The following is a 14,422-nucleotide window of genomic DNA, read 5'->3' as shown; positions in this document are numbered from 1 at the left end:
ACTTGAAGAATGCATCGTGCATTTGACGTACAACGGTGACAAAAATTATTTCAATTTTTGCGTGCCGGTCAACATGTTGCTGGGATTTTGCGAAGATTATAAACGCGTTGTGATTAACGCTCGTCACGAATTGATTTTGATACATTCGCGCAACGATAATAATTGTCTATTGCAGACATCCGTCGTCGGAAGCTGAGATTAAATTACTCAAGATACAGTGGCGTATGCCTCATGTAATATTGAACGAGATTAACAAATTATCAATGTTGTGAATGTTGGAAAGCGGACGATATTTGAACATGAGTTTCCGATCTTGGGATCTATACGAATTTCCTCTGTTACATAGCACGACCAAACATTCGTGGACCGTGAAAGCCGCCTCCCAGCTAGAGAAACCGCGATACGTGATCTTTGCACTGCAAACTGGTAAAAAGAATTCGGTGTCACAAGATGTTACATTGTTCGATAAGTGCAAATTGACCAACGTTAAACTCTATTTAAACTCAGAATTTTATCCCTACGGTGATTTAAATTTAGATTTTGAAAAAAATAGATTCGCCGTCCTATTCGACATGTACTCTCGTTTTCGCAAATCTTATTACGGATGCGATAATAACACCGCGCTATTAACCATTCCAAAATTTCTACATTGCGGTCCTCTAGCGGTCATTGATTGCTCGCGACAAAACGAGTCTGTCAAAACTGCTACCGTGGATGTGAGAATAGAGTTTGAGTGCAGGGAAAATATACCTGCGAATACTACCGCCTATTGTCTCATCTTACACGATCGGGTTGTCGAATATAATCCATTGACTAATGTAGTCCGCAAAATTACATAGGTCAGCAAATATCCCCTCCATTGCACATGAAGAAAAATATAAAAGATTGAGATGTTTGACGATCGACATCAGTCTGCGATCGGATCTTATCATCATGGCTGCGCCAACGTTTGTGGATCTGCAAGGATTTATCGTTGGGAAAAATTTTGTCGTGAAGGAAGCTGCGGTTTTGAGAAAAGGATCCGTACTTTCTCATTACATTTTTACATGCCCGGTACCATGGTACATCATGCTCACAAAATCTGAGAGATGTCAGGTTTTATGGCTGATTAAAAACCACCATGGATTATCGTGGAATGATGGACACGTTTCATATTGGAATTCGAAACGTTTAATCACGATGGCGGTGATGGATGCAACGGAGGAGGATGATGCGTCACCTCTCGTGTACGTTAAAGGCCACGAAAAGCGACAATGGTTGGCCGATATACTGGACGATGATGCGAGAAACGATGTCATTATCGAAATTTTGGATGCAGACTATGAGGATGTAGCTTCTTTAAATAAGTTAGATGATAAGAATACTATGCGTTGTGAAAATCATGTAAAAAATTGCGCTTTACAAAATGTATTTAAAATTTATAATTGGTGGTTGAAACATCATGATGATGATTCTTCGAATCTATACTTATAATAAATTGATGATGCGATATATTTTTATCGTCTTTCTTATTCTCTCCTTTTTTTTTCCTCATCCCTATCTATGCACGTGCGCAGTATCGTGTTTCCATACGTGACACAGCTGCCACAGATGTTGTATTTCGATACTACATTGTGATACATTGTAATACATTGTAATATTTGTTTGATAAGTGAATATAGTTTTCCGTTCAATTACCGTTCATTTCCGTTTGATGACCGTTCAATTACCGTTCATTTCCGTTCGATGAGCATTCAATTACCGTTCATTTCCGTTCGAAGAGCGTTCAATTACCGTTCGATGACCGTTTGACGAGCGTTCGATGACCGTTCAAAGAGCGTTCAATTACTGTTCGACGAGCGTTCGACGATCGTTCGTTTCCGTTCAAAGAGTGTTCAATTACCGTTCATTTCCGTTCAAAGAGCGTTCATTACCGTTTGACGGTCTTTCAATTACCGTTCGTTTTCGTTTGATCGGTTGATGCATTACATTATATCGTGCTAATTTGCATGGGAAGATGAATAGTTTTGTCTTACGACATGTTTTTGGCAAAGCGATAATGATACGTCCCTATTCTAAAGTTTCGTACCGAGAAGTTTGTCTGCTCGCAAAGTCGCAATATTAATATTATATTATACCGCGCTGAGTTGCATGGGACCGGGTGTACTTTTGTCTTACGACGCGTTTTTGGCATAGTGATAATGCGACATCTCTACTATAAAACCTCGTGCCGGGACCTCGTTGCCTCATCAGAAAGTTTCAGAGAGTGCGCGAGTACAAGTAGCATTTCATTTAAAAAAAATAAAACCATCATGGAGTATATCATGGAAAATTGCACGGGGTGGAAGCAGGCGTTTTCAGACATGCTGTGCGTCCTGCTGTTTAAGCTGGCGTTTCATTGGAATGTGAGTATTGATTTTGCGAATAATTTATAAAAAATTGTACATCTATTGTACATAATACTTATATTTTTTATTTTCTAGTTCCTATCTGAAGTCCGGATACCGGGGTTCATAAATATAGAGCATGGGTGCGGGCGGAGCGGCGGGGGAGACGATATGATCTCTCCTTCATGTGGGGTGACGCCCCGGAGAGTCCTCCAGATGAGGAGGACGTTTTCGATCTAAGGCGGCTCTTCGGGGAAGAGCCCTATATGGAGGAGGAGATTTGGGTGCCCGGGGAGATTCGGGCACCCAATGGTGTACAGAATGGGGAGCACAGAAGTAAGTATTTTTATAAATCTTATTATAACTATATATATATATATATATATATATATATATATATATATATATATATATATTGCGACGCCGTCGCCCGCCTCGGGAACGCCGTTCCCGAGGAGGTAGCGTGCAAATTTGGCGAGGTCAGTAATTGGCGGTATCGGGATCTTAAAATGGCGGTAACGGTATCTTAAAATAGCGGTAACGTACGATATCAGGATCTCCAAAAAAAAAAGGAGATAGGATATGGGCGCCAGGCGCGGTATTTCCGCGCCACGATATCGAAACGGTAGCGGTAAGCTCAGTTTATGGCAGAGGGGCAGAGTTCTTTGTGAATTATTTACAGTAAGGGGGAGAGAGCGCTAGATTATCTTTAGGAGAGAGAAATGACTAATACTCAGTTATTTTGTTCACAAATAATTACATATATTGTAAAGTTAAAATACACACACAATTAACAGTATAATCGAATTTAATATAATAGATATAAAATCGGTAAATATATCGGTAAATATACAAGAAAGCAAACCACAAAATACAATAATAAAAGAAAGCAGATAAATTTCGAAAGATAACGGTTATATTATGAATTTCGGAAACAAAAGCCACGTTATAACGACTGATGCGAAGGTCAGATACAATAATCTCAGAAATGCTACTTGAAATATCGACTCTGAGTCGGTAATAAAAAAAAGAAAAAAAACGTTATTGAAATAGTTTTAGCCTCTAAATAATTACGGTAACCGAAAGCAGTGAACATTAGCGGCGAAATATCTAACAAAACTTGAGAACGAATTACGTCCGATTTCAGGTCGCACGTCGAGACGTTCGTCTCGCTGACAAATTTCGGTATAATTATCAATTAGTTTTATGGCGGTAATCAACGTAATTAACGGTAACCAGATAGTACAGGAGTTTTACGATCAGACGATTATACGCGGATGGTTTACGAACACTCCTGGAGGCGCGAGCCTCGTGCTAAATATCGATATAAATCGAACCTAAAGCTTCATACAATCGACGGTAATGTTTGCGACCAAGAATGATTAACGGTAAAGAACAATAGACAACTAAGAAATGAACAGAATTCTAATCCAAAATAGACGGTATACGTATTTTATATAAATTCGATATAACTCGAATCGAACCTTTTCTTACGGCAATTAACGATGACTTTCGACAAAGTTTTGATGAAAAACAAAAGCTTTATTTAACGGTATTTTCAAGGAGGTGTAGACGGAAACTGTTTACCCGATGTAACGGTCGTAGCACGACCTTTTGTTTCGGTAACAATAGCTCGACGTTCGCGTAACGGAAATTTCAAACAAGTGATACGGTAATACTTTTCGGCGGAGATTTCGCGTAGGGTAATATTCTTGCAGAGCCGTTCTCTTAATTTCGGTAACACACGCTCGCGAAGAAATTACTCGCTCAAATCCCGCCTTCCGGTATGCGATATACTCGACCAAAAATTGCTGCGTCACGCTCGGAGTATCGATACAAAACAATGTTAACAGAATTGATACAATTTTAAACGGTACGGAAACGATACACAATAATACGGACTGTCGGCACGAACACCCCTGAGAGGGACAAATCCGCGACCCCGGGGACAGCTGGCGTCCGATAATTACGGTACAAGTATCAGACTTTACGGTAATCTTTACGGTATGATAGCCGCCCTGCGACGGTATCTCGGCACGATGACACCAGCTGATCCCGGAGGAAAATTACTAATCGGCTACCTGTGCGACGGCTTACAATTATTGTACGAGTAAGTAAGTGGCGGCTCCCTCAGGGTCGTCTCTTCCAAGGTTCTGCTAATGTGCACAGGACACTAGCTCATCGTACAGTGACGATCTTCGTCTGTGCTCGCAAGGCCCTCGAATCCCGCGCCGATCTTCCGCGCATTTTGTCAATTTCGGGAAAAATGGGGTTGATTCTCCGCCCCCTCGAAAGTTGCTGATGTTGTACGGCGTTGGCCCCTTACGCAGGGGCCCAGTATTCATAAGCGACGGTAATTCGTGATGCCGATTCTCGGGGACGTGACCGGCTGGCCAGGCTGTATCCGCGTCTCCTTCCGAGATTTCTGTTTTCCAGTCGGCTGCCTGGAAAGTTGCTTTCATCATCGTCGTCTGGATTCGCTGCCGTTTCTTTTTCAATCTGAAATAATGCAGATCTCCAATTACATTATTAAGAGCGGCGGCGCGGGACCTTATTACTTGATCTTATTCTTGCTGTATCCTCGGTGTCCTCGGTATCCTCGGTATCTTGCGGTAGCTTCCTTTACAAATTGTCGATCTTGCACGTACGCACAGTAGCCGTATTCGCATCGCGGGTCTTAAATTCCGCTAAAAAATAAGTCTAAACAATTGAATAATAAGTAACGGTAGTCTCCTCTCAGGCGCGAGAGACGACCCCGCGCACGCTGTTTTCTCTCGGCAGGGAAATCGTGACGGAGCTTAAAAAGCATCACGTCACTATATATATATATATATATATATATATATATATATATATATATATATTGCGACGCTTTTTCAATTCTATTTTTTTATTCTCGCGGGGGAGCGGAAGCGCCGTCAAAAACACAAGGGTTTTATGTACTCGCGATCGGCGGGACGGGGATGGATGGTGTCCACGCGCGAACCGCGGCGGAGCGAAGGCCGTCTCGTTACCTCAGAACTGGGCGCCAGGTACGGTCTCTCACGTACCAGTTTTCACAAATCCTTCGAAAAGCGCGAAAGAACGATACGACAGCCTGCTTCGCCACGGGCTGGCTAGCTCGCCTAACGGTAGAGGGGCGGGGTTTGAAAGAAAAAGTTAATTGATTGAGCGAGCTTACTAAATTGACAGACAAAGTCGGACACAGAAATCACAGATGATCGCCAGCCAAATAAAGAACGCGAGATTTAATAAAAATAAATAACAGATTTATTAAGAGAGGAAATAATAAGAGAAGTGATAAACAAAAGAAATAAAAATCGATACAGAATGGAAACAGAAATAATGTACTAGACATGAACCGACAATAATTCTCGAAACGCCAGAAAAACGCGCGATATTCTAAGTCGGTCTAACAAAGAGCGTCTATTACGGAAGCTTCCTGAAGTCGAAGCTCCTGAGAACAATAATTTCTATACGGAACTTTGATAATTCGAATTCTCGATAACGGTCGTATCATACGCGAGAGAGAGAGAGCGATAGTGCCTGCCTATCATTCGCAGCTTCGACAGCCTCGCGGAGATCTTACTCATTAGCTGCGTATCTCGCAGTTTCCTCCGAGCGTACTCGAAGTCGACAACCCAGAAATAAGACGGCCGATTAGTTACGCAATAAACGAAAAGATGTTAGTTCCGCGAGGAGAGATCTCGCCTACGATTGGAGGACGATACCGGCGAAGTTCGATAGCCGGAGGCGGTCGGAGATTTTTCCGCCTTCTTCTGCGACGCTCGCAACTTAAATATTTCTGGCAATCGGGGCGATGCGACAATGTCGTGTCACACCCCCGATACCTTCGACAGCGTGAGAATTAATTATCATCTCGGTCTCAAGGCAATAAGGAGGCCGGGCGACAGTCCCGCACCGCGCCTCCTTCGATAGCCGCAATATTCGCCAGGAATTTCCTGACCTCAGATATCGATACTTAGAGTCGTGCGATACCCGCACACCGCGACAATTTCGAGGAATTAAGTTCCTTTTTCGAGACGAACAACTCACACGCACACAATGGACGCGACAATAATACGCAGTTTCACGCAATATTCACGAACGACAATGATACTACCCGAAGACACATTAATCACGACCAATCACGTTCCACAGACTCGCTCTGAGACATATTTCAGAGGTGCGAGACGCGGCTTCGACAACCAAACGACAGCCCGTGCAAACTACGCATCGCTCGCGATTTACGACGCACGCGGTCGATACCCAACGGTCGAATGCTACGCGTATTACGCACCCTGACACCCGGAGAGAGACGAGAATTACCCTACGATACGCACTTCCGTCGCCAGTGTCCGCGCTTCCTCAGCCGCTTGTCTCCGGTCGCCCGAAATGCACAAAATCGACCGACTCAGCAGAAGGCTCGAGCGGTCGCGATAAGCCGTAATGGCGACGGCGACAGAACGGCCGGCGAGCGGACACAATCACGCTCGCGGAGTACAAAGTTACGTGGGCAACCTCACCGATGAAGACCTCTCCCGGCTGCGGGGATGATCCTCGGTCTCGTCCTTCCCGGTCTGTCTCGTTCTCGAGTCCACTCACACGAGCGCACCAAACAATACTTTTGTCTCGTCTGGTCGAGTGGCCGCGACAAAGTGATCCCTGGATCTCGCGATCCAGAGTCGATAACGGGGTCGCTGGCCGCGCAGGGGGATGCGCGGACCCCCGGCCAATTAGCGGCCGACACGCGCGAGGTCCTGGCGCCTCGCGCACCACGCGAGGCATTATCGCGCCCCGCGCGAAATAGCGCCAAGCTTGAACGTTGCCGCGGGCCCTGTTCGGCCCGGGTGAGGTCCTTCCCTCGCCGATCCTCTTTTGGGAGGATGGTTGTCGTATCGGCTGTCGTTTCCGGCTGTCGAGTGGAGGCAATGCTGCTCTCCCCTGTCCGGATTCACGATGCAGGGCTTTCCGGGACAGGATCCTCCGCTCTTATGAATGTCCCTTGGCTGTCGTTTTTAGCTGTCGTGGGGAGGCGATGCTGCTCTCCCCTGGTCTTCGGTGTTCGGTGGTGAGGTGCCGCAATCCAGACTCGACGCAATTAAAAAAAAATACAAAAAAACAATTAATCTTATACACAACTATACTAATTCGCTCGTCTCTCCGGGGAGCACGGTAGCTCTCTCTCTCTCTCTCTTGACCCTTGGCGCGGCCACTCGGCTCGCGCCCCGTCAAAATTGCCGGGGCGGATAGACGCGACGGGACGGCCACGTCACAATATATATATTTTCTGTTACAGGAGCGGCGCCCTCATCTGGCTCCCCTGCCCCCTCCCCCGCACCCTTAATTATATTTTAAATTTTATTATTATAATATATTATTATTATTTTATTTTATTTTATTTTATTAATCATAATTTAAGCACATACACACACACACACACACAAATTGTATAAAATACACACATTTTTAATAAATTTATATTTTATATTTTGATTTAAAACAAAAAAAAATCTAATTATTTATGCACCTCTCCATGCGTTCCCATCCTTGCGTCTCTCTTGCGTCTCTTTCGCGCTAGTTTTAAGTATCGCTATCTCTATCATACTCGTTAGTTGTAAGTCTCGCGATATTATCGTTCTCTCTTGCACGCGTCGTCTTCGCGCTATCGTTCTCTCTCGCACGCGCTAGTTATAAGTCTTCGCGCTATTGTTCTCTCTTGTACATGTCGTTTTCGCGCTATCGTTCTCTCTCGCACGCGCTAGTTGTAAGTCTTCGCGCTTATCGTTCTCTCTCTTGTACACGTCGTCTTGGCGCTATCGTTCTCTCTTTCATATGCATTCTCTCTCACTCGCGTTGTTCTTGCGCTATTGTTCTCTCTCGCACGCGTTGTTATTCTCGATATTATCATTTTCTCTCTTTCGCTTAGAATATACTCGTTGTTCACTTACCTTTGCATCGTCCATCTCCCACCTATGCGTCGTCCTTGTCCCACGTTAATGCCATCCTTGTCACACTCGTAGCACTGTCCTCTTCACACACACTTTGCACTGTCCTTTTCCCATACGTAGCGCTGTCCTTCTCACACCACCATCTTCTTTCCGCTGATCCCCTTCACCGCGCGGACCACCACGTCCATCGCTCGCGCCGCGGATCCCCCTTCACTGCGCGGACCCCCTCGTCCATCGGTCGCGCCGCGGATCCCCCTTCACCGCGCGGACCCCCTCGCCCATCTCTCGCGCCGCGGATCCCCCTTCACTGCGCGGACCACCTCGCCCATCGCTCGCGCCGCGGATCCCCCTTCCCCGCGAGTGACGTCACTCCCCCCGCACCGCGTCCCCCTCGCGCCTCACCCCCCCCTGAGAGGACCTGGGTTAGAACTGACATAGTATACCTACTCACACATATTTGATGCAGGAAATATGGAGGAGTTTAAAGAGATATGTGAAGTTTACATTCATAGCAGGATTAAAAACTAAAAAAATTTTATAAAATCGTTAATTCGTGATTCTATATGCTACTTGATAAATAAAAAAACACATTAAAAACCCACAACGAAAATTACAATTAGCACTGCGTTATATAGTTCTTAAATAAAGTATTTATTCACTGCTGATATTCAATTCATTGCGTAGGCATCTGAAATGACAATTTAAAAGTATATGTTATATTTACATGAATACAAGGAGATAACTGCTTCTTAAGATAAATATGAAATGATTATGTATTACAAATTGTATTTTCAAAACAGCTTTCGATAGATGATACTGTAAAAAACGTATATAATATAAAAATTAGTATCTTAATTTTATGATATTTGCTTTGCTTATTAATTTTGTATTATTTAGTTTTATATTTCATTATTCAGTTTTATATTAATTACATTTTTTACATTTTGTTATTTTATTAAATAACTATTACTGAAAACATTATAGCGAAAAAAATAATAACATTTATCAATATTATCTGGCGAAAGCTGAAAAATTTCTGCAAATTAATCAACTTACTGGAACTCTTTCTTTGAGACAACATCACTTAACTTTTCGTGCAAACGCCTAATATAAAATTTTTAAAATATATATATTATTTACATTCAAAAACGTAAATACATATAATTGCATATTTCGCATGTGTGCGATAAGTATAATCTTATTTCTTGTGATTCATTGCTGCTGTGACCAAAATTGCTTGAATGAATACGTGTTGCAGGTCTTAATTAAGTAGGATCCTGTTGATTTATAGTTGTTGTAACGCAAGAATTTTGTTCATATGTTGCTTGACTCGCTTGGGAAGATGTTATTGTAGATGTAGTAGTCATTGTGTGATTCATGATGACATGTTTCATTTTGTGGAATAGAAGATCCATACAGTGTAGTATTTGGAAAAGTCCATGAAGTATTTGGAAAAGAATGTTCCTAAAAGATATAAATGATATTAATGAAATTTCGATAGTCTGATCAAGAGTACAATTATTTCGATTTGTATTAACTTCATCTGATGATGAAGTCATGTATTTTTTTGATCGTTTGATCAGACGAGATGGATGACCCAAGCTGAAATTTTGTTATTATTTTAAATTAATTATATGAACGATTACTTATTTTTAATAGCAAGCATTTAACGTAATATGTGTTTAGTCGGATAAAAATAAGATTAAGAAATTATATATTTATTTTTTTCATAATCATACTTTAACTTTAGATAAATTGCAAACAATGAGATTGCACAGCACAATGGTGAAGAAGTGCAAAAAATAAATACTTGAACAAGATGCAAATTGATTGGAACATGCAACAATGCTGGAAGTCACAGCATGAAAATAAGTGAATAACCAAAAACAGCAAATTTTGCATTTAAAGAGAAAAAAAACATAATACATGATCATGGAACTCTTTAAATAAATAATAAACTTTGTATTTAATTTTCATGATTTAAAACTATCGATTTTAATTGTAAATGATGCATTTTGTATTTAAAACCTTTTAAATACAAAATCGTTATCTTTATGTTGCAATACAATATATGGAAGAACTATTTATGTTTTATCATATTTCAACAGTATATTTATACATAAGTTACAAATACGATTGAAAATGATGTTACTTAATTAATTTCAATTTAAATTACAATAAAATTAATTTTATACTTTCATAATTTTTTTCTTCTATATCCTTTATCTAATTTATATATATGTATATTACTTTTGGTCCTCCATTTTATAAATTCATTTGTTCCTCTATATAAGTCTGACATAAGGATGCAAACAGATCTGTTTTTTGTTGTGCTGCATTGGAATACATTAAAATTTTCTTTCTCAATTTTACTAAACTTATCAATTGTGTGTGTGTGTGTGTGTGTGTATGTGTGTATGTGTGTGGCAACGTCGGCAATTGGATGTCATTCAATATATATCTATTTTTCTCTATCTTTCAATATATATCTATCAATATATATCAATATATATCATTCAATATATATCTATTTCTCTCTATTTCTCTCATTTTAAGTATGAGTGTATCATGCTACTTCAGCTACAAAAAACAGGCCTATTCATTCATTATTAATACGTGTTCAGCTTTGTCCTTTTTAATTGAACTTCTTGCATCTTTCATCCTTCCTCTCTTTTTCTCACGTTGAAAAAAAAATTAAATTAATGATACAAAAAGGTCAATTAAAAAAACAAAGCTTATATTAGGAAGATAGTGCGACAAATTTAAAGTACATTGTTATTAGGTTATCGTGTCAAAAATACAGCATACACGGTCTGAAAATAGTTAATACTTATAAAGTAAAAGCACACATATACATGGCATAAAAGTACAAAATAACAAACTGATGCATTTATAAAACAATGAAGTAATAAAAAAAAACTAACCTCCGCAATTATTAAAAATTGCATGTCTTTGGTATGATGCAATCAGTCTGTAAATGAATTATATAATTTACACACCATAAAACTTTAACATTCTAGAACTGTCGATTTGGTGCCATTTTTAGTCCATTTTTAATCATTTCAATTTTTTTTTGTTTTTCAAGAGATACGATGATATTTCGCGCCAAACACACAAGACCATTCCAATGATTCATGAGCCAACAAGTTACAATTGTATTTTACAGTACAAAATATTGAAAATATGTGAATATAAAATAATTCTTTAATAATTGAAAAGAAAGATAGAAAATTATGAAATTTGCACCTTTGGCAGTTCTAGACACCATCAGCGGTTGTAGTGTATATTTTATGAAAAATTATATTTTAGAAAAATGAAATTTTAGAAAAAAAACAAGTATATTTATATACCGTTTTGACTGTTGTCGAAGTTTATTCAGTACAACTTGGTTTCCACCAAGCCGCCGACGTGACTTCTGAATAATTTTTTTCTTTTTATTTTTCATATCTTGAAAAAAATCTGAACAATTCTGGAATATATAAAACGTTATTGTAAAATGTTATTGTTAATATAAAATTTGTCATCAAAATAAGTACATTCAAATATATTTTCCTATAAACATAAACATTTAATAATACTTATAATTGATTTACAATTCACAAACAACAAAACCACCAAAAATGCAACATGAAAAAATATTTTAAAAGATGAGTTATAGAAATTAGAAGAACATAATATACATTGTAATTATAGAAGAATAGAAACAATGTATTTTTCTGCAGTAAATTCATCAGTTTCAATAATGCTAGAATTTTAACCTTCATCATTATTAATTGTCCAGCATGGCATCAAGTAAGATTTGGTTTTCACTTCACTAATAGATACAATATTGACATTGTTACACAGAGCGGAACATTTAAAAACATCGATGAATGAAGAGGGGATACCGACATCATAAAAATATTCGAGTATTTCAAATTTTTTAACCATTAAATAATGTAAATTATTAATTTCAAGAATATTATATACAATGCATATTTTGACAAGTCGCGAAGAATACAACATCTATCGTTTAAGAAATCAATATTTATAAAGATGTTCCTAATCTTTAATTTCTTATATTGACAATCATGTATTGAAAATTCTAAAGATAAAGAACCTTCGTTGTGTCTTCCGAAAAGTTTAATATCAGTATCAAATAAAGGTTTCAGTTTCTCTCGTTTTTATTTTTCACATTTCCTATAGAAAAATTGTTGATGAGATTTTCTATAATATTTCCTAAAGAATGATATATTATTTTCGTAAGGAAAAGCTGAGAAGGAGTTCAGAGGACTTAGGCATTCAACATCTGATGGTAAATGTAATAACGCGTGAACGTTATACGAGAGGAAAGTACGTTTGTAAAATTGAGAACACTTATCAACGAAATTGTTAAGCAAGCTTTGCAAAAAGCGACAATGTCTGCGAAATCGGTGAGTGACACAATGCACGTATTGTCGCATGAAGAAGTAAAAAATGCATATAAACTTCCAAAATATTTAAAACATTGTAGGCTATAAAACCACTAGGCGCAGATCTATAACGCAAATTAATAATATGGCAATATAAATTTAGATCACAAACAATTTACAGAAAGAATTTTAATTTTAAAATACAAAGGAAGGGCAAACGTTTCGATCTACTCCAGATCATTATCAATGCCAAGATTCGCAGAAGAAAGACATCTAAATAAGCGAAAAAGCAAAAAGAGCTACGAGGTCGTCGATGTACATTAGGTCAGCATATTTCGAAATAACGGATAAAGACGTCGCATATTTTTAAATTAATATATAAAAAGCAGTTAAAATTCAAAAACGCTCGGATTAACAAAATAACCGCAATCATGCTCGCCCGCACATATGCTACTCACCAGAATAATGAAATAAAAACGCGGTGCGAAGCAAACGCAAAGATACGTAGAAGCAGGAGTGCAAGCATGCATCGTCAATATGTAGCAAAAATTCCAAAGAGTCTTCAAAATGTAGTAAAATTCCAAAGAGTCTTCAAAGTTTTAAATTAGATTCCAAAAAAAGCAATAGTCCAAATCTGAAAAATAAAGCAAGCGGAGCAACACACGCACAAGCAAGACACAATGCAGTAAACCGACAAATAAAATCAGACAAAATAATAGCAATGTTAAAAACGCCAGAGATCTTTAAGATAGCATATAAACTTGTTTTTCTATAATACCTTCTAAAACGATTGGTTCAGTATACAAAATAAATTGACGACCTTCAGTTGCCTTGTAATCTTTATATTCAGCCAATGATCTTGGCTTTCTTGCGAATTTTCGCGGGCAATATCGTGCAATATATTGCGACGCCGTTGCCCACCTCGAGAACGCCGATCCCGAGCAGGTAGCGTGCAAGCTTTGGTCGATACGGTTTTTAACGGTATAAGGTTTTCAAGCGGTATCTCAAAATTACGGTAGCGTGCGGTATCTTATAACTTCCCAAGAAGGAGAGTGAAATTGGGCGCCAGGCACGGGTATTTCCGCGCCACGATAACGATACGGTAAAGATAATATTCGGTAACCCAGGGCTCAGTATATAACAGAGGGGCAGAGTTCTTTGTGAATTATATATATAGAGAGAGAGCGCTAGATAATGTGTGGAAGAGAGAAATAATCGACACTGAGTTAATCTTACTTACAATTATTTAAAATATATTAAACAGTTAAAATACAGAGTAAACGATGTCACAGAGACAAGAATAATATGATATATAAAATTCGGTAGATAAAAAAAACAAAATAAGAAAAAACAGATAAATCTCGGAATATAAACAGCTGATAATACGAATTTGAAAGACAAATGACTTAAGACTTGTAACGGATAACGCGAATGTCACAGGTAATCATAACGGAAATAATATAATCTATTCATAATGTGCGACTATAATACAACGGAGAGAGAGATATGAAAATGATTCTAATATCTCACAAATCGTGATGAGAAAGCTCAAATAATAATTAACAGCGAAGTAATCTTTAATACGCGAGATACAAGAATAAGTCAGATTTCAGAACACGTTCGGAGTCGTGAGACTCGCCACAGGATTTCGATATAAATTGAACTGTGTTTTCTACAATAATCAGCGGTAATTAGCGGTAATCACTTACAAGAT

The sequence above is a fragment of the Camponotus floridanus genome, unplaced genomic scaffold, assembly GCF_003227725.1.
Source record: "Camponotus floridanus strain SB8 unplaced genomic scaffold, Cflo_v7.5 scaffold225, whole genome shotgun sequence".
Lineage (NCBI taxonomy): Eukaryota > Metazoa > Arthropoda > Insecta > Hymenoptera > Formicidae > Camponotus > Camponotus floridanus.
The sequence above is the reverse complement of the archived record's forward strand: the minus strand, read 5'-3'. Positions refer to the sequence as shown.